The following is a 24,632-nucleotide window of genomic DNA, read 5'->3' as shown; positions in this document are numbered from 1 at the left end:
GTCAGGGGAGGGGGCGGGTTGAGGTGGGGGCGGCAGCCGGCGGAAGTGAACCCCGCGCGCTGGGCGGGGAACGGACCGGAAGTTCCGCCATTTCCCCTCAGCGGGGGCGGGGGTGGTAGCCGTTGTCAAGAGGTCTTCACGTAGCTTGCCATTCCCGGGATACGTTTAAGTGATTTTTATCAGTAAGTCAAAATTTTTTTTTTTTTATTGTTGTGGAATTTAACTCAGCTTTAAACTTCTTTGAGCCTGTAACTCTATTTAGCCAATGCAAAATTTAGAAGAGAGTTTCGGTACGAGCCGTAAATGCGGTCGTGAGGAGCGTTGTAGGTGTTCATTTCTTCGGTGTTGTTCTTTCATTCTGCAAAATCCTTTCTCGTTTTATATTGTGGGTTCTGAATATTTCTAGGTGTAGTTAACCGTTATATTCTAATACTTTCAATATTATTAGATTTTTTTATGTCTCTCTAACATTACTGTAAAAGTAGTGCTTTAATCTGTAAATTGTCTTATGTTGGTCATAGCTAAATATTCTCTTCATTTGTAGATGGGAGGACCTTGGCAGAGTAACATAATCTGTATTTCTTAAATCACAAAAGGACATAATTCCGGTTTTCCAGTGCTGTTCTCCTTTGTATTGACTACAGATACTGCTTTTTTACTAATTGTACTTTAACCAAGGAGTGAAAAATGTAAAAATGTTTCTGTTGTTAGTTGCAAGTGTTTTGCCCTCAATAAGGCTATGTGTTTAGTGCTTACCTTCGACTGTGTAGGTAAAATCTTGGAAGGTTTTTTCTGTACAAAGATAGTTTGGTCATTTTTCTGTTTAACCATTAGTTGTTGCAGGTGATTGTAGCTGTTGATTGATTTTAGCCAGGTTTCTATGGCTGCTACTGCTAATGTAGACCAAATTCTTGCTCTCTGGGTTGAACTACTGGCTTAATTCTGATTGCTTAGTAAGGCCAGTGCAAAACCAGGTATTTTATGTGAAATAAGATGATGGGTTACAGGATTGCTCTGGAGTTTGTGGCAGTGGTCAGATAAGAAAACAGGCAAAGTTAAGAGTATTGGGGAATGTGGAATAATAGGGCTTCCTGGGATTGTAGGCAGGCTGGGCATTGCATCTGTGTTGCAGTGTAGATTTTGAAGTGTTCAGATGAAATATGTGTTGTGCAGTCTAATTTTGAAGTTGTCTTTGGGATAGGTGGGGTTGTTCTGAGGCTTTTACTGTTTAAAAGGAGAGGAGATAGAATTTTGATAGAACGTTATTGCAGAATTCCTGCAGGAAAAGTAACTGAAAAAAGGCTTATTTTTAGAACTAAAAGGAAAATTGTATTTTTGTGCTTCACAATGACATATGGTGTCTCCACTTAACTGTATGCAATTGTAAGCTGCCTACAAGGCTGCAGTCCTGTCTAACTTTTTCTCTAAGCGGCTGGGAAGGAGAGCACATAGAAAGACAGATGAAATTAATGATAGTTCAAAATAGAAATTTCACTACAACAGTGAAAAGATTTGAGTGCTTATGCAAACAATGTTTTCTTGAGTGAAAGAACTGTTTTGTATTGACAAATTATAAGTTGTCGAATGAGTAATTTCCTTCCTTTTTGGGGGGGGAAGGAAGGAAAAAGACTCAAAAATCTATCTCCCTTACAACTGTAGTGAGAAAGCAACCTGGGACTAGGTTTTCTGGGGTAATCTTTGAAAATTTCTACCGTGTCTGGGGGCAATGAATTTTGAAGATCATACATTACCATTCATTGCTCTGCTAAAATATACAGAAAGTTTACTTAATTTTAGCTTCCTGTTGAAAAATTTAGTAGGTTAAATACTTAACTTTTAAAGCTTTTGGTAGTATTATAGAATTGTGACTATTTTACATTTGTTTTGAATATTGTTTGCATTTTTGTGATAAATGTAAGCAAAGGAAGCCTTTCTAAATATTTTTTTAACTGTGCTCCACTGAGGTGGAGATGAAACATAAAAGAAATTGTGAGAAGTCTTCAGCTTGCTAGTATTTTTAAATGCTTCATTCCAGTAAAGGGAGTTATACTACAACATTACAAAGAACTGTTGTCTGCCCATTTATTATGCTCATGGAGGTGACGCAATGGGTATATGATCCTCTCTGCTTGCTATGAGGATAGTTTTTGAAATTTTTAACTGTAGTTTCTTAGCACCAAACTTGTGTTTAACTTAGTGTCAAGTTTTAGCTGTAATTGCTAACATTATTTGCTGCAGTATAACTTTTATAACAGTTAAAACTTTTAACCTACGTGAAAGCCGAACTGATTAGTGGAAAAAAGCGTACAAATTTCTAAAATACTTCAGTGGAGTATACTGAAGTTTCTTCTTAATTTCTTATTTAGGATGACGCTATCAATTTGTCATGCTGAGTGATTCTTGTTTGTGATGATGTGATATTATTCCTTGTTTACTTGTCTAAGTTAAAACAGTTGTTGATATCTGTATAGGTTGTATAGTGACAGTTTACCATCTGCATCTGGGATAAAGAGGCAAAAGACCTGAAAGACTAATCACGCTACCTATTGTCATTTTGGGTCTTTGAATCTTAAGCCTTAGAAAAGAGTGCAGAAGTTGCTACATAGTTGTGAGATTTTATATCAAAACCTTTACAGGAAATAGTGATCTTGATTGCATTTCCCCTTAAACACAAGTCCTCTGTGCAAAACCTGCAACCTCCAACCAGTACCTTCTCCAGACCAAATTTAGACTGTCAGCAGATGCTCTTAGAAGAAAACGGACAAATGTATTGCATCTCACCACTAAAAATAATCCTTTGAAGCTTGGGTATGTTGATGTTCCCTCAATATTTTTCATATGCTGCATAAGTCACATCAAAATAGCTCCACTGCAAGTGTATGTTTTGCTAACTCAATTTCAATTGTGGTTTGAAATCTTTGAGAACTGCTTGTTATCCTGTTTTTTCTTTTTTTTTAGGTGGTGGCTGGTTGGTTGGTTTGTTTGTTTGTTTTGACACTGGGGGAGAGGAGCGCATTGAGCACCCTTAGAGCTGAGCTAATCTTGCTTTTGCTACCAAAGTCTCCATGGTCAAATTGTGTCTTCATAATTAATAATTGCTCTTTCTTCTAAAATACTGTACTTCTAAGCCAAATTCAGTCTCATATTGCTTAAAGAAGCAAAAAACCACTTTACATAACAGAGAAGTTCAAACTTAACTCTTAATAGTTGTTTAACATGGAGGAATGTCTTCTATTATAAATTAATGTATTTAATCCGATTTTAACATGATATAGCAAACTGGCTTGTAATACAGCTAAGGAATGGATCAAGGTCTACAACATGAATGCAACTATGGTTGCAGTTTCAGACTGCATCCATGTACTGAATGTGAGAGATGTGAGAGATATTAATTCCAAATACAGGTGGATTTTTTTTGTGTTATTTTTTTATTTTTCCATCCCTTCACTAGGTCTCTTTATAAACTAAACAGTTACAAAAAGTAAAAGAAAGTTCAATAAATGCTTTATAAATACTATAAACACATACTGGATTTCTGATTACATGTTTTACTTCTGTCTGCTTTTACAGAGCAGAGGTGAATTTCCCTGTGCTAAATATTTGCTTAATGCAAGTGTACCTACAAGTAAATTTGTTTTAATTGGTGGAAGAAGGCTTTACAATTCGTTAAGCTAGTTTGAAGCTGTGGTTTGAAGAGAGGGAAGAGGATTAAGGACTTACAGTTTGTTTGAAGACTCTGAAGAGAGAAGTTGTGGGTGCCCCATCCCTGGAAGTCACAGGGGATTGGAACTCGTTGATCTTCCAACTCTAACCATTCTATGATTCTATGAAACAGGGATCCCCGTCCTCAAAGGCTGTTGACATTGGTTGCCTTGAGCTTGCAGCTGAGCAGCTGTTAAGTAGATAAAGGAGAAAAGAAGATGACAACACTTAGTGCAGGGTATCTGAATGCAGAACATAATGAGGGGTTTGGATACTTTGATGTTGATTTGAGTTTTTCATGGGCTTATTTTGGCAATTGATAATTGCTTGGTTGGATAACCACTTGTCTGTTAGTTTAAAAGGAAATTCTTTCTTGTTAAGTTAGTAATAGCAAGTTTATCTTCTTTCATCAATTTTGCTCCATCTTACTCGGTGAGAGCTTTATTTCCTTCTGCAATAGATAGAGATTCTTGCTTTCGTGTAAGGAAGACACTATTACCCTCACTGGTTTATTGTGGGGTTTTTTTGTTTATATTCAGACTGGGCCCTTCACTTGGATGGAGGGGAATACTATTCCGCTTAAAACGTCAAAGCTGAAGGATGCTTCATGTCTGAAGCTTTTCTGACTTTAGCTTTGTGTCAATGTGACTGGAATAACAGCAGAATTGTAATATTCTGCATGATGGCCAGCCAGGTTCAATCTACAATTTAGATCTTTTTTTGACAGAGTTTAGTCTCTTTCTGATTCCTTTTTTGACGTTTAATGATGTCAAAAGCTCATGTCACAGTTCATACTGTTTGTTCCAGTTCCTCAAACCTTGACCTACAAAGTCCTGGACTTGTGGTTAGAATAGAGCTATGTGGAGTGTCCCTGTGTCTCTGATTTCTGAGTGTTGTCTTTGGATAATCTTGTTAACTGAAGCAGGGTGAATCTGATGGGGAAATGTATAGCAGCCTATCAATCAATATATGTTTATTTTAGTTCCATCAAATGAGCAAAACTTACAGCTAACTTCAGCAGTTCTTAAGTTCTAAAGCAACTTTCAAAGGACTCTATCCAGCTTTGTCTCTTTGAAAGTGAACAAAAGGAGAGGCAGGAGCTGAGCATTCTTATACCATCAAATTTGATTTTGTAATTTATTTTTTAGTAGTGGCTATATGTCTCTAGTAGCAGTTCTTCATGCTGATAAAAATATTTTCCCAAGATTAAGTTAAAGAAGTCGTTGTCTTCTGAAAACAGAGATTAAATGAATTTATGATACATACCTGCATATCTCTCGCTTATTTTATACTTTAACTGCTTACTTCATATTTAGTGTTATAAAACCGCACTGCATTTTTTTTACTACTCTAGATACTCTGCTTTGTTACCAGTGTTGCTGTTTATTTAAAAGATACTGTTTTCACTTGCTCACCTGTCTTGCCTTTTTGTTTGTTTGTTTAAACTATATTGGCTGAAATTTTTTATGTTGGTTCTTTGCCTCTAACTGACACTTTTCCTTTAAAAACAAATAAACTGAAATCATTCAGCCAGTTTTCTAGAAATTGTATGGGGGAAAACGTTCTGTTCATAGTGTTTTCAAGTGGAACCAGTAAGACTATGGATACCTTTTATTTAAAAAGCCCTAATAGTCCATGGCTTGCAGGAAAGATCTAAGCATTTTTCATATGGTGTCTTCTGTTAGAATAAATGAAAGGCACACTCCTGATGGAAAAGTCTGTTGAGATTTGGCCTCTTTACAGCCTCTGAAAAATGCAATGAATAGTGAAGATGCCTTACTGCAGGAAGCTAATTGTGACAGACTGATTTAGGGAGGCAGGGACAGGAATTAAGAAAACTTGCTAGTTTTCTTTGGTACCTGGCTGCAAATCTGTTTAATTCTTTCATAGAGAGCATATAAAAAACCTTGGATACTAAAGAGCAGTGGGGCTGGAAAACCTGTGAGAATTTGCTAGAGGACATGATGAGATAAGCAGATGAACTCAAGCAGAATTTGGTACGTTAGAAGACTGCTACTGGGACAGGGCGTAGTGAGCAGAGAGTACAATAGTGGGGAGTCTCAGAGACTGAAAATAATTTGGGCAACTTGTTGGCCTGAAGCGAGCAGAGAGGATTTAGGGTCTCGGATATGTGAACCAGCATTAATGTAACAGGGTCCACAATCACTTCTATTTGCTATTGCTGTGATTTCTCAAATTACAATTAGTTCTAGTATCAGAGGTTTCTGGAGTATCTAAGGGTTTCAGCAGTGCTGGTCAGCCCAAATATAATTCCTCATTGTAGAATCTGGAATTTATGTTTTAAATTCTTGGGTATTTTGTTTCAAAAAATAAAGCCTAAAACATGTTAAACATTTTTTTAAAAAAGCCCACAAAAATTGAAGAAAACTCACAGTAAAGGTTGCAAAGTCAAACACTCATCTGTGTGGGTAGGTACCCTTGCAAAGGTCTTCAGTTGCCTGACTTGTCTGTATACAAATTACTGCCCCTCCTCCCCCGCCATGATCCTTCCAAAATTCAGTGTGTAGAACGGGTGGTGTTTTATTAACCTTGACTTACTGTTTAGTGGCCATAGTGTATATACACAAAAAGCAATGAAATTAAGGTTACCAAGGCAACTTTAATTTTCCGATTCCTAATTTCTTTTTCTTGGTTTAGCAACCTTAATGAGCTGGGATTTTGTTTGTGTTTTAATACAGTATTTATTTTGTGTTGTGGGAAGTATGTTCGGAATCTACCTTAACATACTAAAATAATTTACAAAAAATGCTATCATCTTTAGTGGTATGTGCCGTATGTTCATAGTTACTAGGCTGTGAGACTGTACAGTACATTGCTGTATAAAAGTTCACATATTTCTTCCTCAGGTCCTGTGACATCTAGACCCTTTAGGGTCACTGGCTTCAGCTCCATCCTGACATCCTAACATAAACTGTGTTGGTGGTGATGTGTTGACCATTGAACCACACTGAAGCATGGAGCTGGTGTACACTAAATGTAGGGTTGGGTAAGTGTTTGTTTATTCATAATGCTGTCTTGAATATACTATCTCAAAAAAGCTACGGTATTTACTTTTTTTTTTTAAATCTGTAAGTGGTCCTGAAATTGGCAATTTGTCTTCCTTTCTCCCTCAGTCACTAGAGGCTCCATAACCCAGCAGCGTTTGTAATTAGGTACTTGCTGTACCATCAAGTTAAAAGGAATTGGAAATTTAGTAGATAAGGCTTGATGACACTGGATGAGGAAAAATTTTCATTTTTTTTTTCCTTCCTGTAAACAGTAGTGTGCTGAAATGTCTTACGTTAACAAGCCCTTGAGGGGAACATTTGATACATACTGCTTAAATTGATGAATTTTACAAGTCATCTTCAGAGTTGGTGCAACTGTTTTAAGATTGAATCATTTACATAAAAAGTAACATCATCTTTCATATCTTGTTTGTGGTCGGGAGGGGCAAAAAAAGAATTTTTTGGTACTTTGTTGCTAAAATAATTAACTTGTACAAAAGCAGTAATATGCAAACTATGTCAGGACCAAAAAGATTCAGTCAATTTAAGTGATTCTGTGCCAGATGATATTTTCTGTAGATGAAACTATTCCCCTTGCTCTGACACGAACACTGGCAATCTTCTTGATCGTCTAATGGGCTTATTCAATTTTTTTTCCCCATGTCTTACAAAATGTGCTATATATTTAAAAGTGTACGCAGCACTGTATTTTTTAAGCTTATATTTTAGGTTGGAAGTGGCTGTCATTTCACTGGTCTTGATAGTAGTCTTAGTAATGTAATTAGAATTTTATGCTATTTTAACAACAGTATAAGAAAAGGAACTTAATATTTGGATATTCCTAACAAAAATAAATCACTGCCTTGCAATGTAATAGTTACATTATGTAAATATATTGCTTGTTCTTTATCTACATGTATAATCTTCTACATTGGAAGTTTAGCGAGGAAACTTAGAAAAGACAACTGTTTAAAATGTGCATTGTTAGATGAAGCTTTTGTATGATAAATGCATTGTAATCTGGTAAACCCAAGGGATTCGGGTCAATGAGATTCTTGAAAATCATGGTTCTCTTTCCTGCCTTGTCACTTTTTTAAAAACAGGGATATTTATTGTGTTGGCAAGCGTGTCATCGTAATTTGTGCTTATTTCACTTTGGTTTTCTCTTTGAGCTGAGCAGCACTATGGCAATTTTATACCGAAAGCGTGCATCCAAAATTGGTAATCTGTGCTTCTAGGATGGGTGTGAATGGCAGTTAAACATTGCTGTAAGTCATCTGCTTATTATATTTACAATATGTGCAAAAGTAAAATAGAATAGTTCTTTTCTCAACATTACCTATATTTAACAACTTGGATCTAATTTGGCCTAACAGTTTAAAAAAAAAAAAAAAAACAAACCACAAAAAAAAAACCAAACCCAAACACACACTTCCCTCCCCCAAACAAACAAAAATCCCAAACACAAAAAAATGGCTTGGCTAGTTTTTTTTGGAAGCTGTTTTTTTTTTTCACACTGTGTGTGTGTGTTGCACAAACATAACACAGAATGATTGACAAGGTGTGGGGGGGTTTTCCGCTGTTAGCGTAACCCTCACAATACAGTCAACTATCTCAGAAGTCCCTCTACCATTCTCTTTCACCTGAAAGTATCTTATCTCAAATTCTCAAGTCTTTTCAGTCACTGATGGTAATGCAAAATATTGGTTGATACTGTATTTTGGGTTTCTTTTTGAATTAGTTGACTTATCTTATTTCTTAATTGGCAATCTAGAGCAGAGTTGAAGGAGCATATGGAAAATCACAAAACTTCTACAGCCCTTCTGACTTCATGTTGGGATGAAGTACCTGTTTTTGAACCAGACATCAGATGAATGGACACCACAAACAAATCCATCAAAAAAACCCAAACAAACAAATGAAAGAGAAGAAGGCTGAAGATAATTTTGTGTGCTCCAACACAAAAGCAACGAGAAAGAAGGATTCAAGTTAACATGCATGTAGTACCTACGGTAGGTATGACCCATATTATAGTAAAATTTGCATTTTGTTTGTTATGCTCCAAGTACTTACGTAGGTCTTCATTGCAGAGCAATTGATAATGTGGCACAGGGATATGCTGTGAGACTTCTTAGAATTCTGTGCGTAAACCACATGAAAAAAGTGTGACAATATACAGCTTTCTTTGCCATCGTGGCTACGTTTCTAAGAGGCGTATTTATTGAAGCACCAATTTTATCAGCTAATGCAAAATTCTGCTTATCTGCAGTTCTAAGAGTTCACACTAAAACTTTGACCTCAAGTGCCTCCTCTCTTCCGAAGAGAACTTGAGAATGCATTTGATGATTTCCTGTTATTCAGAAAAAATCTCTTTTTTATTTGATAAAGAAGATACCAGATCTCTGGTAGCCAGCCGTCCATGAATTGACACAATGCAGTATTCTAATGATAGCTTTTCTAGTATGTAGGTAGAAAAGTTAGTGTACATTCTGTTTCTCTAGGTTTCTTCTAAATATGTGATTTTGATTTTGGCAGTGTTCTTTTTTTTGTTGTGTTCATTTGTGGGTATGCGTCTGTTACATTATTAGAAAACATTTTCACAATATATGCCTTCAGTTTAATTAATCGCTTTCTGACTTTTTAAGTTGTATTATAATCTAATGAATTCAAATTATCGAAGATTTTCCACCAAATAGCTTCTTTACCCCACTGTTTTCTACAACTGAAGTAATTGTCTGTACCAAATCTGGATTTCCTGGTTTGAAATTGTTACTGCGCACATTGAAAGAAATAAATACATGTTTTAGTAGCTTGCTGAAATTTGTGTAATAAAAAGAAAGGGGGGGGGGAAAGGGAATTTAGGTTTGGATAGTCAAAGGCCAGATTACTTGTAGTGAACTAGCAGCTTTGCTAGTAGGTAGGGAGTAGACCCATGTACCAGTGATATAACTTTCACTTGGGAACCATGTGTCTTTATTTATTTATTTAAAATTAAATAGTCACTTAACAAGCCTTGTCATAGTCAAAGCACAGTTCAGTCATTAAATTCACAAAGCAGGTAGACAAGTTGCTACCATATTCACAGTGAGGTATTTTGAAATACCTAAAATTTTGTCTCAGTTTTAAGTAAGTTGGAGAAGTATAAGCTTAAGCACTTAACATCATTATAGCATTACAACAGTTATTTTTGAACCAGTGGAATATGGCAATCCAAATTTAGTCTGAGGTTACATATGAAATGTGTTGTTATCTGATGAATGCATTAGCTCTCTGTTTTGGAAGTAAAAAGGCCATTTATGAACTGGGTCTCTGGAGCTCTCCCTGGAACAGTGCTTGTAATTACTGCAAAGATTATGAACTTACTGGAACTTTTCATACCTAGTTCTGAATTGAGTTTTGCTGTGCCATCTGTACAGCAAAGCAAACCTCATGTTAACTCTGTTTCTTTCTTACAGCCTCTTTGAAGGGCTGACTAATGAAACTAGCAATTAGCCATATTACCAGCCTGTGGCTGTCTCTTATTTCTTTCCACTAAAGGCCCTGGCCTCATGGCAGGAGTGGCAGAACAGAATCTGTTGTGAACTGCAGTCAGTTCAGTGTTGTGTCCCGCAGCTTACATTGAATAGCTGATGGCAGAATGGCATAAAGATAATGCTGATATACTGACTGCCACTCTGAGTGTGCACTCTATGCAGAGCTCCAGAGTGCAAAAGCAAGTAGCCTCACTTTCTCTTCTTCCCGGAACAGTCGCTCATTACGCCTAGATTTAACGGACTTACTTGGGAAATATATCTTAGTGTCTTACACTTAAAAAAAAAAAAAAAAGGCCTTTAAACTGAAAAAGATCTGCAGTCACACAGTTGAATTATCAAGAGAGGTGTGTAGGTAATGGTACACAGGGAACAGTTCTTTTCCTGGCTGTCTTGTGGTGCTTTTCTTGTTTGTTTTGATTTTCCCCAGAAGGGGGCAGCAAACGAACATCATCGCACTGGCTTTTGCTTTTCAAATGCTTTTTCAGTGTTCCTCTTTGCCTGTAAACCTCTGTGTAGACTAGCTACTGACGGTAAAGTTTAAAATTATGATTTCTACCTGATTTATTTGCTACAAGGATAGCTGGAATGTATGAGTTGGAAGTCTTAATTTTTTTCAGTATTAGACAGTAGAATTTTTTTAGTAAAATCTACTTCAAGTTTATAGAAAAGGCAGTTCTATATGAAGGTTTAAGATTTTTATGACTATGGCATTAGTGGTGTGTACATTTTAAAGAATAAAATAGCCAAACAACTGAACTATTATTAGTTAATGTCACCTAAGTCTTGCTTACATCTCTCAAATATTTTTCTATATTTCAAGTTTAAGTAATGTAATATTCCAATTCAAAATAATGTTCTCATGGCCATTTTTCTCCCATCAGAAAATAAAATTGAGACTACACTAAATATAGTGATGCTTTTAATTCACATATTAATTAATGTGTTCATGTACAAGGGTGGCTTGTGCATTCTTTTGACTGTGTGTCCAAGTTAAAGGCCTCAAATCAGAGGGAATACTAGTGATACTAAATAGTATAACCAGATTTTATTGTCTTATTTCAGCAACAAAGTATAGTTTGATCATCTAGAACTTTATGGAAGTGTACCATATTAGCGATTTGAAGACAGGGTTGTTTTACAACTATATGAGAAAATGCTGATTAATACCTGCAATTGTGAATTCCTCTGAAAGCACGTGGCCATAACTCTGTTTAAGTTACAGATCAAGTAGTTAGCAAGAAGCCATAGAGAGAGGGCAGTCTAAGCTTTTCAGTTGCTGAGTTTTATCCAATAGTTTATATAAAGAAGGGAAAGTCATAGTGGCATTTGTGAGTATCAGCTGCCTATAATCAGTGTTTAAAAGCTAATTGGGAAGTATGAAACTGATTCCTAACAAGATTGATTTATTGATAGCCTTGCCTGACTGTTTCATTGACAATCATGGAATCATGGAATTCTCAGAGTTGGAAGGGACCTCTAGAGATCATCTAGTCCAACTCCCCTGCTAAAGCAGGATTGCCTAGAGCACATTACTCAGGACTGCATCCAGGCAGGTCTTGAAAATCTCCAGAGGAGGGGACTCCATGACCTCCCTGGGCAGCCTGTTCCAGTGCTCTGTCACCCTAACTGTAAAGAAGTTCTTCCTCATATTTGAATGGAAATTCCTATGTTCCAGCTTGTGCCTGTTGCCCCTCGTCCTATCACTGGAAACCACTGAAATCAGAAGTGTTACAACGCATGTGGGACCTTTATGGAGCTTAAAACTTGATCAAAAGTACTCAAGACCCTTTGATCTTAATGGGTCAGAATTTCCCACTGTCTCTAACACACCTGATTTATATCTGGAGGCTGAAAGGTTAAATCATCCATATTACAATTCCAGGTTTCTTTGGATTTTCACTCCTTAAACTTAGAAGATTGAACCAATCCTCCTAGTAACAGTATTGTCTGTCTTTTCTTCTTAACGAAAAAAGAACGCATCAGTATTTGTGGGGAGTTTGCACCACAAGCTCTACTACTATTATCAAAATTCTGAAATCTGCGTTTAAAGCTATTACATGTGCTAGGAGTAGGCAGCTATGCTCACATGATATTAAAGGAGTACTTCAAGTAGGCAGAAAATCCAAATTGCTCTACTTTTCTACAAAGCATTTAATCACCTAACAAAGGAAACTTGTTACATCATTGTGAAAGACATGTCCTTTAATAAATGCATAAAAAGTACGATTTTAATTGTGATTTCAATGAGTAGAAACGATAACATTTTCCTACTTTGTGAATCGGCATGAACTTATCTTTGAAATACTGTACGTGGATTCACACAGATATTACAGAAATTAGCCACTGCGTTTTTGGTCTCTGCTTCATGGCTCTAAAAAAAGTTCAGTCTGTCATGTAGGAGTTTGGAATCTAGATCTTTGACAATTTCTTTGTGATGTTTTTTCCTCCACAAATGTTTAGGGAAAAGGGAAGAACTATTACAAAGAGTTTAGAATGGCACAGCTTGCCTTTCAGAGTTGGTTTTCATCTTGAAGCCCGCTGTTTAAATCCCAGATTTTTCCATATAGGCCTTTGGTTCTACTGAGATCACTGTTTTAGCTTTCATCCCTTCTTTGCATCAAACACTTCAGCAACACCCCTGAGTACTTCAGTTCCCTCATGCAAGCTAAGGGCTTTTAATTTTTGAGCAATGTAAACTTTCTTTCTCTGATGCAAGAAAGTGTTGATCCACACAAATAATTGAGGATTAAATCCTCTTTTGCATCCATCTTGTTTTGAATACCATTGCATAAAATAACAGCAGTATGATTCACTCTTAATTTAGAATTAGCAGGAATACTTCTACCAGTAGAAGTCTTGAGTGTAATATAAACTAATTTAATCGTTTTCTAAAATGCTTTGTTTTCAAAGTAGCAGGACTTTAATTACCTTCACAAATGTGTCATGAAAATAGCTGGTTTTTCCTTATAGTGTTTAAAGAATGAGTAATCCTGTTTATTACATCTAACATGTGAATGTAGTGCATGTATTTGGAAATAGTATTGACTTAGTAGTTAATTAATTACAGGTATGATTCAAAAGTACACTGTTTCCTTTTGCTGAGTACTGAGCAATAATCTGGATAGAGATGTAAGTGCCTTTTAAATATGCTATAGTTGACTTCCACAGGACAAGGATTTTAAAGTTCTTCGATGTTTATATTTCTCCCTTTGAAATTATTGTGTGTTAAAGATGTGACTTTACAGTGTTATAGACTTGTGTTTGAATTTGTGAACAACCAGTGCTTCCTCTGTTGTTGCTCAGTTTTGAGGAGCTTTAAGTGCTTGAGACATAGAGTTAATAGGTTTTGAGGTATTCTAAGCATGGTATGGGGAAGAATCTGGAAAATCGAGGAATTTGGAATAGCATATCTGTGATCTGTGCAGGCCTTTTACAATTTTGTTCTTCTCTTTGTATCCGCACACATATAATTTTCATGTGCATTATTTTTCCTTCTAAATAAATTCCACTTGCTGACCTGAAAGAGCAGTATGTCATGCAGTTGAGAAAGTGAAATCTGTCTTTTTCATCCAGACAAAAAAGAATAATCTAAAAGATTTAGATGGACCATTCAAACATCAAAATACAACAATCTAATATAATCACATTGCATTATGCAGTATTGGCTGCTAGTAAATTTCTCAACACACCCAAAGTATGTCATTCTGGAAATATAAATAAATAGTTGAAAGATAATAAAATAATAACTGATATAGTTGATTGTAGCCAGGTCTGCTAGGACTCTTTGTGGTCTCATCCCTTCCATAATGATAGCAATCTTTACTAACTAATAGCTTTAAACAGTCGTGATAAAAGACATTAAAAGCCTAAATCTGAGAAATGTTGTCCATTCAGATTGCTTACACAGGAAGAATAGATGATGATTTTCCAGCTGTGACAAAGTTCATTTCCTTTCTGAGAGGAAGTGTTCTTACAGTTATTTCTGCAGAAATACATGGGGACACATACTGGCATGAAAGCCTTTCACTGCCAGCGCTGAGTACGAAACAAGGCTCGAGGCCTCTCTGATACAGCATATGCTACTGCATACAGGTGGATTACACATACATGTTCTTTATGTTGCCACTTAGATAAACTGCTTAGGTAGGAAAAAAAAAAAAGTGCTGTATAGTTGAATATTGAATGCTGTGTAGGAGTGCTCCTTTTGTGCCATTGAAAGGATTCCTAGAGAAAAGAGGTATTTTTTTTATCTATTGGTAGTTATCCCTTTTGCGTTGAATATGCAAAAACCAAACACTCTGATCATGATTTAATAAAACAGGCAAATTTTTAACTTAAATGTTTTTTGTGGCATTGAGGGATATTGATCTTTAAGGATATGTTTGATTTGCCTTCTTGAATATAGGTATATTTATGGAGGTCCTGGTTTAGGATTTATATTCAGAAGACACCTATGTAAAGGTATAGATACTTCAAAGACAAGGAGAGCTTATGTCCCTGGCTTGTTAACCAAGAAGGATGCCTTTGCTGGTTCCGATGGATGTGGACTTCAGACAGTTCTTAATTTTTTGTTCCATACTGCTACTCTATGGCCAGGAAAGAGTGGGAATGTCTGCTCAAAGCTTTTTAAATCAACTTGCACAGATTGGCATATTTCAATTTTTTTAATATAATACATTGTGTTTTGTCTACCTTGGCTACATTCCCTTCCATTTTCTGGAAAGCCTCCTGCTTCAGTTTTCTGTTTTCAAGTTCAGTGTTGAACCTCTATCAAAGGCCCAGCCTCTCTCTGACTGATGCTCTGGGGTTCTTTCTGTCTTGGTCAAGTGATTTGTTTACATAGACTTTACGTTGCCATGGTTATATTAAGTCTGTCAGTCTGCCAAAAAAGGCACTTGCATTAGAAATTCTGAATTTACACAGAAGAACGTACTTTGTATCACTGTCTGCTTGGGCCTGTTGGATCTGCTCCATCTTGCTGGTATTTAAAAACTGAAGCCTTTCTCCTTTCTTCTGAACTAAGCGTTTTACAGGATTAGAAAATAAGTTTAACTGAATGAATAGGGTGGGAACGTGCTGTGTTGTGTTAATGGCTTTCTGAAAGCTGTTTCTTGGTGTGTTGCTGAGTGGGTGAACAGAACAGTGGGGAGCTAATAGCTGCTGGTGATAATATTTAAATAAATCAGCTTGTGGAGGACTAGGAAATATCCACCTTTGTCCACACTGGCAAAATCAACTTTTCAACGAGTTGAAGAAATGAAATGCTCTTGCAGTGGTTCGGCAGGAGTGCGGTGTTCTGACGCTTGAGCAGTGTGGGTGGTGCTCCATCTCCCAGAGTTGGAGCTGTGGCATCACATACAGCAGCAGAGGGGAGTAGGCAGATGTCTGGCAAGAAACACAGGTGTGAAGGGGGCTGATAGACGTCTTATGCTACTGGGACAGATGGCTCTCAATCTCTGTGGAAGCAAGTATGCCATGTTCCAAGACAGACATTTGCTCTATTAAACATTCTTAGCTTATGTAGAAGGCAACTGACAGGGCTTCAAAAGGTACAGGAAAAGGAGAGTGATACCCAAAGCAGAGAGAACCAACTTCTCCTGGGAGGCTGGCTAGGCAGAGTCACTGGGCACTGTTCATGAACTTGTGGTGCAAAAGTAGACAAGTGACCAAAAACATGCAGAACAAATTAAACTTTTGCAAAAAATTAACAAAATAAGTCACTGTCTAGAAGAATGATTACAAATCCAGAAAGAACTGTCTCCTATTCCTTTTTCTGCAGCTGACCTGCTATGTAACCTACAGCAAACATTTAATGAGTTTTAGGAAGCTGCTTATTACCTATGAAAATGTAATTTGTTATCTAGATATCAAGCCATTGACAACTGCTCCTGAAAGTGTCATCAGCCTCTTCCTATTTGCTTCCCCATTGACAACTGGGGGTGAAAATAAAAAAATGCTATGATTTCCACTGACTGTTCAGTGATCGTATAATGTGATACCCCCTGCATTAATTCTTTAAAGATAACACTAACAAAACTGGAGCTGGAGAGTTACTTGTAATAACTGGTGTGAAATGCTGTCTTGAGGAGAATTATTACTATGCCAGGGTTGGTGTTAGGACTTAAATTCTTAAAACATGTTCACTTTTCATTATTTTTAACTCAAATGTATTTATTTGGTTTGTGGTTGGGTCTTTTGGCTGCAAAAATGATTATAGGTTTGCTTATTTGGGGGTTGGACCAAATGATTTCCAGAGATACCATTCAACCCCGACCATTCTGTGATTCTGTTTGGGTAGGAGTTTTGCTCTTTTTTTTCAGTTGCTGGTTTCTTATAAGCTGGTTTCTTATATTTCTTTGTTGGTTGGACTCGATGATCTCTGAGGTCCCTTCCAACCACTACGATTCTGATTCTGAGAGATGGGGAGGGACTCTTGATCAGGGAATGGAGCGATAGGATGAGGGGGAATTGTTTTAAACTGAAAGAGGGGAGATTTAGACTAGATATAAGGAAGAAATTTTTTACAATGAGGGTGGTGAGAGCCTGGCCCAGGTTGCCCAGAGAAGCTGTGGCTGCCCCATCCCTGGAGGGGTTCAAAGCCAGGATGGACGGGGCTCGGAGCAACCTGGTTGAGTTGAAGATGTCCCTGTTCATTGCAGGGGGGTTGGACTAGATGACCGTGGTTGGACTCAATGATCTCAAAGGTCCCTTCCAACCAAGAAGATTCTGTGATTCTGTGATTCTTTTTGGTTAGGTTTGTTTCAGGTTGTCGTGGTTTCGGCTGAATTTACCAAAACTGGACCGACAGATGGCCCTTTCCCCCCCTTCTCCCCCCCAAAAAGAGGAGAGAGGAGGAGAAAGAGATAAAGGAGATTCAGAAGTTTAGAATGAACTAAACTACTTTAATGAAGAATTAATATTAAAATAAAAATAAAGAAGAAAATAATGAAATAGATACAATATATACAAAACCATGTCAAGCTCCCAGGATGACAGTCACATCACCGGCAGGCACTGGGGAAGTCCCAGACTGGACTCAGTGACGAATGGGAACTGGATTCCAGCTCTGGAGTCAGGAACACACGGATCAGGATCAAAGCCAGATGAACAGACAGAGTCCTCTCTGGACGTCAGCCATCGCAGGAAGGGGGTTGACCCTTTGATCCCTCAGCCTTTATACTGAGCATGGGGCAGATGGGATGGAATACCCTAGTTGGTCAGGTTTGGGTCACCTGTCCTGTCCACTCCTTCCCACCGGTGTGACCCCTCTATGTTTTTTCTGTTTCCGACCCTCTAAGGGGGCAAATAACGAAATTGGCTGACGTTGGTTGTTATAGCAATAAGTATAAGCAAGGGCCTCCCTGCATACCGTTCCTTGGCATGGAGCACAAACATTGGGCTTATCATTCTGAGAACGAGCAGTTTTCTCCACAATATGCCGTTAATTTCAGAGAGTTAGAGGAGGCCTAGCTAGGGTGTAAAGTTACAGAACAGAAAGTTGGTTCGGTTTTACTTCAAACCGGGACACAGGTTCACCACTATAAGGCTAATATTTAAGAATTTTGGTACATCAGAAAAAAACAGAAATTATCAGTGGGAAGGTAGATGGAAGGGGAGGCTAGTCCTTTAAGAATGTACCTCTCAATGTTTTTGTTATTGCAAGTCATTGTTTTCCTTTGTATTTGTGACCTAAATGTTGTCCTTGCCCTCTCCACAGAAAATTCTTTGTGTGTTTTCTTCATTAAGTTAAAGTTACTTTCGTTTAATGTCATTTCCTTTTGCTTCTTGTGAATTTCCTGTTGTGCTACATTTCCTCTTTCTGAGCGAGTTTGTTTTTAATTGGTGACATAGAGTATGCTGAAATTTTGCCTTCTGAACTTTGATTCAGAAAAAAGATCAAAACTAATTTTGGAAATGGTTCTTCCAGTTTTTCTTGATTTGACTTATGGTGGAAGCCAAATTTAGATGCAGTAGATCTCCTACTGGTTAAAACAGACTGTAACCTTTAACTGCCTAGGCCATTATCTGAGATCCTGCTTCATTAGTAACAAGATCATGTGAAAGATGAGCTGTGGCTTTGACGATGTGCTGTAAACGCTAATCCACTGATTTTTCTTTGAATTTTTCGCACACACTTTATGTTCCCATAGAAGATACTACATCCTTCATGTCTGCTTTCCACTTCCTGGTAGGCAAGAAGCCCTTCAAATGCGAGATCTGCTCTTATGCCTCCACTGATGCAAGCTCTCAGGAGCAGCACTTCCGAACAGACGCTAGTGAGAGGCCCTACACACATTGACTCTGTTTGTAAAGTGTAAATAATCCGTCTGTCAGACACATTCTGTAAATCTGTTGGCTTTTAAAAAAACAAAAACAACAAAACCCCACACTTTAACGTATGTGTTCGTATGTGTTAATAAAAGCCACGTCAAGCATTTAAATATATTCCTGTTGGGAGCTTGGCTCTATGAAGGCTTTTTTGTTTAAAAGGATTGCTTTATGTCCCCTCTTAACAGCTCTTTCTGTATATAACTGCACAGGCTGTGCTGGAAGATGTGTGGAACGTTAATATGCTAAATACAAAAATATCCGGTAGAAGATGATAGTATCAGTCTGTGTGTGAAGGGGTACTGGAACAAATGGTATGTGACTTGTGTAAAACAAAAATGTGTTCATTCACTAACTGCATGCCTTAATTTGCTGTATTAGGTGCACCATGCTGCTTTTTCACACTGATTTTTGTCTGTGACTTTGCTTGTGATGTTTTGATTCCACCCTCCCACCCCCGCTGGTTGAGGAAATGATCACTTTTCTGACAGTGCTAATGCATTTCATTTTGCAGTGTTGGCAGAGTGTGTCATGTGATGAGTGGGAGCATTAGCTAGTCTTAGTAAAGCCAAAGTACATGTTAAAAGTATGTACTTACCATCCTTAGAGGCTGTTTAAATGTTAAATTCTTGTGTGTTTAAACTCTGTACGCTAAATGATGTACTGTTTGCTTTGGGCTTTTTTAAGCCCAAAGGTTTAAACTAAGAATAGCTGATGTCCACAAGTAACTTCTTGAGGTGTACAGTGGTTGGTGAAGAGACAGCTTCATTAGCTTTGGTTTATTACTTATGTAAGGGAAAGCTTAATTTATTCTGTTTCTTTATCCATCATAATAAAGGTAATTCTGATTATGAAACTAGTGCTCCTTTTGGAGAGTCTTTTGATTAAATTAGTTCCAGAATTAATTTAATTCCAGAATTAAAATCTGGAAATGCATCTATCAAAAGTGGTAAGATACCTTGAGCTTAAAATTCCCCCTTCACCGAGAGCTTTTCAGTACCCGGTAATGGAATAACAGGAAAAACAGGATTTTCCTATTTTTTGTGGCAGCTGTGTAAAAATGCAGATTTGTAAATATTATCCAGATGTGGTAACAAAAAATGAAGGAAATTTGTATAATGGGATGGTCACTTAGTGGCCTTGTTATAAAGACACTTTGTTTGTTTACAGATACTTACTTTCTAGCAAGTATCGTGTATGTCCTAATACTTGAGCAGGAGAAAATAGCGGTTGGAAAATTTTAGAGGAATGGTAGTGGTGAACTCCACAGACAAAAGAGTGGAACACTGGTAACCTATTAGTCTTTGTGCATTACTGTAGTAGGCACAAGAAATGCAGTTTCCTGTCAAAAGGCTTTAATTATAGCATACAGCTAAGCATGACAGGGGACTGTCCTTAAGTCCTGTACTACTAAAAATCTGTTTTTTAATAAAACATTCTGTAGTACCTGTCATAGTATTTTGCCTCTTTTTGCAGTATTACTTTACAAGTAATTCATTTGTAATAAGTCGGCCCTACTTACAGGGATCAAAGATTTTGTTGCTTGCAAATTAACAATGTGCCCCCTTCTACCAGCCTGCTTTGCCTTGTTAGATGCACATTAGCCATCATAATATAAATACTTGCATGCTTAACTTTTGTGATGGAGCTAGTTCCATTTGAAGTTAGTCGAATTGTTCTTTAATAAGTTTTTAACTTATTATATAATGAGAGTTTATGAGATCAGGAAGTGAATGTTTTAACCGGTGTCTATAAGAGTAAACGATAACAGTCTCTGAAAGCACTCTTCGCTTGTATGTAGAATCTATGCTTACAAAATGCTTAGTTCCTGTCTGCCTAGTGCCAAATGCCTGCATAATGTTCCAGACCTAAACAGTTTGGATGTTTGAAATTGCCACTTCTGAACCAGTTTACCCAAATTGGGTAAATACAGTTAAGTTAGGCTTTTTTCTTAATCTAGTTCAGGTCTGTGATAGTCTTAAGATTTTTAAGTACACTAGAATATTACATGCTCTGTTTCTGAAATTGTATCAAAAATACAACAAAATGTAGTGATACTAAAGAAAAAAAAAAGGAGAAAAAAAAAAACCCCTAAGCAAACGCAACCCTTTTCCAGTCCCCAAGCATATACTTTACACCCACATAGATCCCCTTGACCGATTCAGTGGGCTGTAGTCAAAAGTGAGGCGTAAAGGGTAGAAATCACATGCAGATCTGTGTAAGCAAGACTAACAATGGTGTAACTGCAGTGATGAAAATACAGAAAAGTGTCATCTCCAGACTTGTCCAGTATTCTGATTTAGTTCATGAATAAATATACATTGTTTACTGAGACTGAATTAGAAAAGAGTGTCACTATTCAAGCTCTAATCTGTTAAGATTATTTCTGCTTTGAGTTTACCAGATACATTGAATGAAAAACAGTATAGTGAAATCTACAGTGGCTACTGCTCATCAAAATTCAGGATTACAGTGCAACTTAATTTTAAAAAGCATCTGTGTGTGTGTTGATGTGTATATGTATTTATGTGTGTGTAAGTATAATGAACTCAAGACTTGAAATGTGTACGTAACTGGGCTATTTACAACAGGTAGAGTCTTTTTACCTTAAGGCTTTTGTTTTATCAAGAACTTAGAGCTATGTAGAAGAAGAGATGTAAACTTGCTTGAGATATCTGCCTTGCTTAGTGACTTGGAAGAGTCAGATGACTGCTTCTGATGGCACAGAATCCGACAGGTTCACATTTTTGGTAGTTTTGCTGTCAAAGACTGCAAGAGGATTTCCTGAAAGTTGTGTGTTCCTGGTGATAATAGAAGTAGGGAGAGTTCTGTGCTGCTTTAATAAGAATGTATGGGAAAATGTTTTGTGTAAATCTTAGTTTGAAAACACAAGTTTTTCTATGCCTGTGTAGTAAAATACTTCGTTACGTGCCAGATCAACCAATTACATTTTTTGTTAGGTGTGAGGGGGAAGGAGAGTTAAGGTATGTTTTTCTGATTAAGCATACTTTAAGGAAGTCTAGAGTTTTTTGCTTGTTGCATTCATATAAATAACACCACCACCTAAGTACCACAGCCCCGAATATAGAAAACCCTTAAATGTTTGCAGCACTAGCTGTGAGGTTTTTAAACTGGTAAGGCGTATACATTGCTAAGTCTAAGAATTAATTTTAGCCAAGTTAGTTGTTTAATTTGACCTCTCAGTGGATCCCCTTCTATACTCAATGGAGAATGATGGGCATTCCCAAAAGACATCTTCATATCACATGAGACATTACTTAAATGTGTGGGCTAATTCACCCCCGTTAGGGTTACTTACTGCCTGCCTACAGTTAATTTTACTGTGGAAATCTAGAAGATAGCATGCCTGTTGGCTAATGTGGGATGAATCCCACTGTGGGTGATTGCTTTAATTTCCTAGCTCATAGGGCTGCAAATAGTTGTTGCCAAAATAAACAGATCCTCAATATCTTTTGAAGGGAAACCTTAAATTCAGAGAAGCTTACACTAAAAATTGGTCAGTTTTTAAATCTGATTGTTTGGTGCTAGGTAACAAGTGCTGAGATTAAGCAGTCTCTTACAGCCTGTATGCAGCTGTATTCTAGGTTGGCCTTGTATGGGGTAAGTGTCAAAACCCATAGGTTTAGATTCTAGATCTGGTATTCCCTGAACCTAAAAGAACTGAGGTTTTGATTAGGATCAGATAATAATTCCACTATGTTAGGGCAGGATTTAGACCCATAGTAAGTATGTAGCAGACCTCACATGTTAATATAGAACGAATCCTTGAAAGTATTTTCACTGTATTTCACTGAATTTTTAGAATTGGAAAGGACCATAGAGATCATCTAGTCCAACTCCCCTGCTGAAGCAGGATTGCCTAGAGCATGTTAGAGCATGTTACTCTGGACTGCATCCAGGCGGGTCTTGAAAATCTCCAAAGAAGGGGACTCCACAACCTCCCTGGGCAGCCTGTTCCTAACCATTTGTTATGGTTAAGCTCTTTATTTTGAGGTATGTCCCTCTGTCATAATGCAAAATAGGTAGAATTAAATGACAAATGCAAGGTTAAAACTTCAGTATATTCAGACTGGTTTGCAGCTTTCCCTGCGTTGAGCTGGGATTATACGCAGATATGCATGCAAACATGTAAACCTCAGGTGTGTGTGGCTGCATGCTGGGGCAATTGTATCCTAAGGATGTACATGCATATAGGTCCTGTTAAGACTAAAAAGTAAATCGGGACACTTGTGTTTGTAGGCGTTTAGATTCTTATTGCCTGTACAGAAGATTTCTTTTTGAAGGATAGATATGTCCACAGGTGCGCAACCAACACTAACATAGAAATACAGCTGAAACCATGGTGCAAAGCTCCACTAACTTACTCCAGTGGTAGGAAAAAAATGGTGAAAGATGTCATCTCTCCTGTGTAAAATGAGAGACGTTTTAGGTTTAGAAACTCTCACTTGAGAATACAGCTAATTGTAAGTGAAATCATTGGGTTAGGAGTCAGGAGAGCTGTGTGTCCACCGGACAGAGCCATGAGATCTTGCTAGGCATGACTCATCCCTTGACCTACTGTTTTGGATTTGTGAACAGTCCAGCTAGAGACTGAGTGCCTGTGTTCGTGCAGTGCTCCCTGCTACTGATGGTACTAATGTCTGATATGTTTTTAATTTTTTTACAGCATTCAGAAGAAGAGTTTGGACCTTCACATATGCTGACATCACTCTCGTGAGGCATTTGGCTGTAGTTTTTGCTGCAGTTCTTCCCCTCACAAAACAACTTATCTGAAAACACATTAAGAAATATCACCTGGGTTCAGGAACCTCATTAACCAGTTCCCAGCCCACTTTTAACCTCAAATCACTTCCTGTGGAAGGTTCTTCATGCTTAAACTTCGACTAGAGCATCCCAGCATATAAAGAAGCTGTTGGCATTGTCAAACTTTTGTGCTGAAAGCCAGGGGTTATCTGGAAGAGAAGAAACAGTCCTTATGTGGCACTTAGAATGAACTTCCCAAAAAGCTTTGTGTGCGTTATGCTCCAGGTGGTAACTCCAATGTCCTGAGAGGAACATGAAGATTTGTGCTGCACGAAGAGTGGACGTGTTGATTTTTGTTCTGGTTACCTCTTGCTGACGTATTCTACTTACTTACAAATGAAGAGTTTGACATTTCAGGGCAGAATCTGCTGAAATGTACCAAAGCTGAATGAACCCTACAGGTTGTTTCTGTAGTACCTCTCATTTTTAATACAGGTCTCTATATAAATCAGGAAGCGATTCAAGAAAATCTACTGATGCCGTACCACTAAATGTTGTAAAAAAAAAAAAAAAAAAAAAAAAAAAAAATTAAATTTCTTCATGGTTACTTTTTATAACAAAATGTGTCTATTATCATAAGCTAATCCAATGTTGAATTATAAATATAAACTATTGAATTATGGTATCAAATAAACTTGACTTAAAATTCAGTGATTAAATACATCTGTATCTTATTTAGCCAAATAGAAATTGCTCACTTAAAAAAAGATTAAAGTAGAAGAATGGAATACTTTCTAATTTTAGGTTGTTTTATGGTTGTTTATTAATTTTATGGTGGTTTTGTGGCATCTTTTATTAGCTATGAATGTTATTCAGGAAATTGAGATCTTGCTAAAAATAAAAAACCTAATATCACAACCTCCTACCAGACAGAAGCAAATAGTGACTGAAGTGTGCCAACACTGTTCTCTTAAACACAATTTTAAAGAATATACTACTAAAATAGGGTAAAAGTTTCCTTTCAGGTAAGTTGTAGATTTCTTGATTTACAGGAAAATGCTAGCAAAAGACTTATGGAGAGTAGCTACTGCCAAATTGTAGGTAGAATCTTTATTAAAGAATTAAAGTGAAATTTTTTTCGGAGAAGAAAATTCCCGTGTTGTTAGAAACTGATGAGCATCACAGACCACCTCCGATCCAACTGTGCAACAAGAAGATAAGGTTGGAAATGCATACCAAACATGAACACTTGGATCCTCTTCATCTGGAAGTATAATAGGTGGACATTTGCAACCGA

General features: G+C 37.2%; 1 long non-coding RNA gene across 1 annotated transcript; it reads left to right on the top strand.

Annotated features, from left to right (window-relative positions):
* Window positions 1-99: 99 nt before the first annotated feature.
* On the top strand, window positions 100-24,044 carry LOC141464175 (uncharacterized). The gene is made up of 4 exons (XR_012463248.1): window positions 100-182; window positions 6,570-6,709; window positions 8,485-8,722; window positions 23,259-24,044. It is a non-coding gene; the product is annotated as an uncharacterized lncRNA (long non-coding RNA).
* Window positions 24,045-24,632: the final 588 nt, after the last annotated feature.

Source organism: Numenius arquata, chromosome 4 (genome assembly GCF_964106895.1).
Source record: "Numenius arquata chromosome 4, bNumArq3.hap1.1, whole genome shotgun sequence".
NCBI lineage: Eukaryota > Metazoa > Chordata > Aves > Charadriiformes > Scolopacidae > Numenius > Numenius arquata.
Note: the sequence above shows the minus strand (reverse complement) of the source record. Positions and strands in the feature narration are given on the sequence as shown.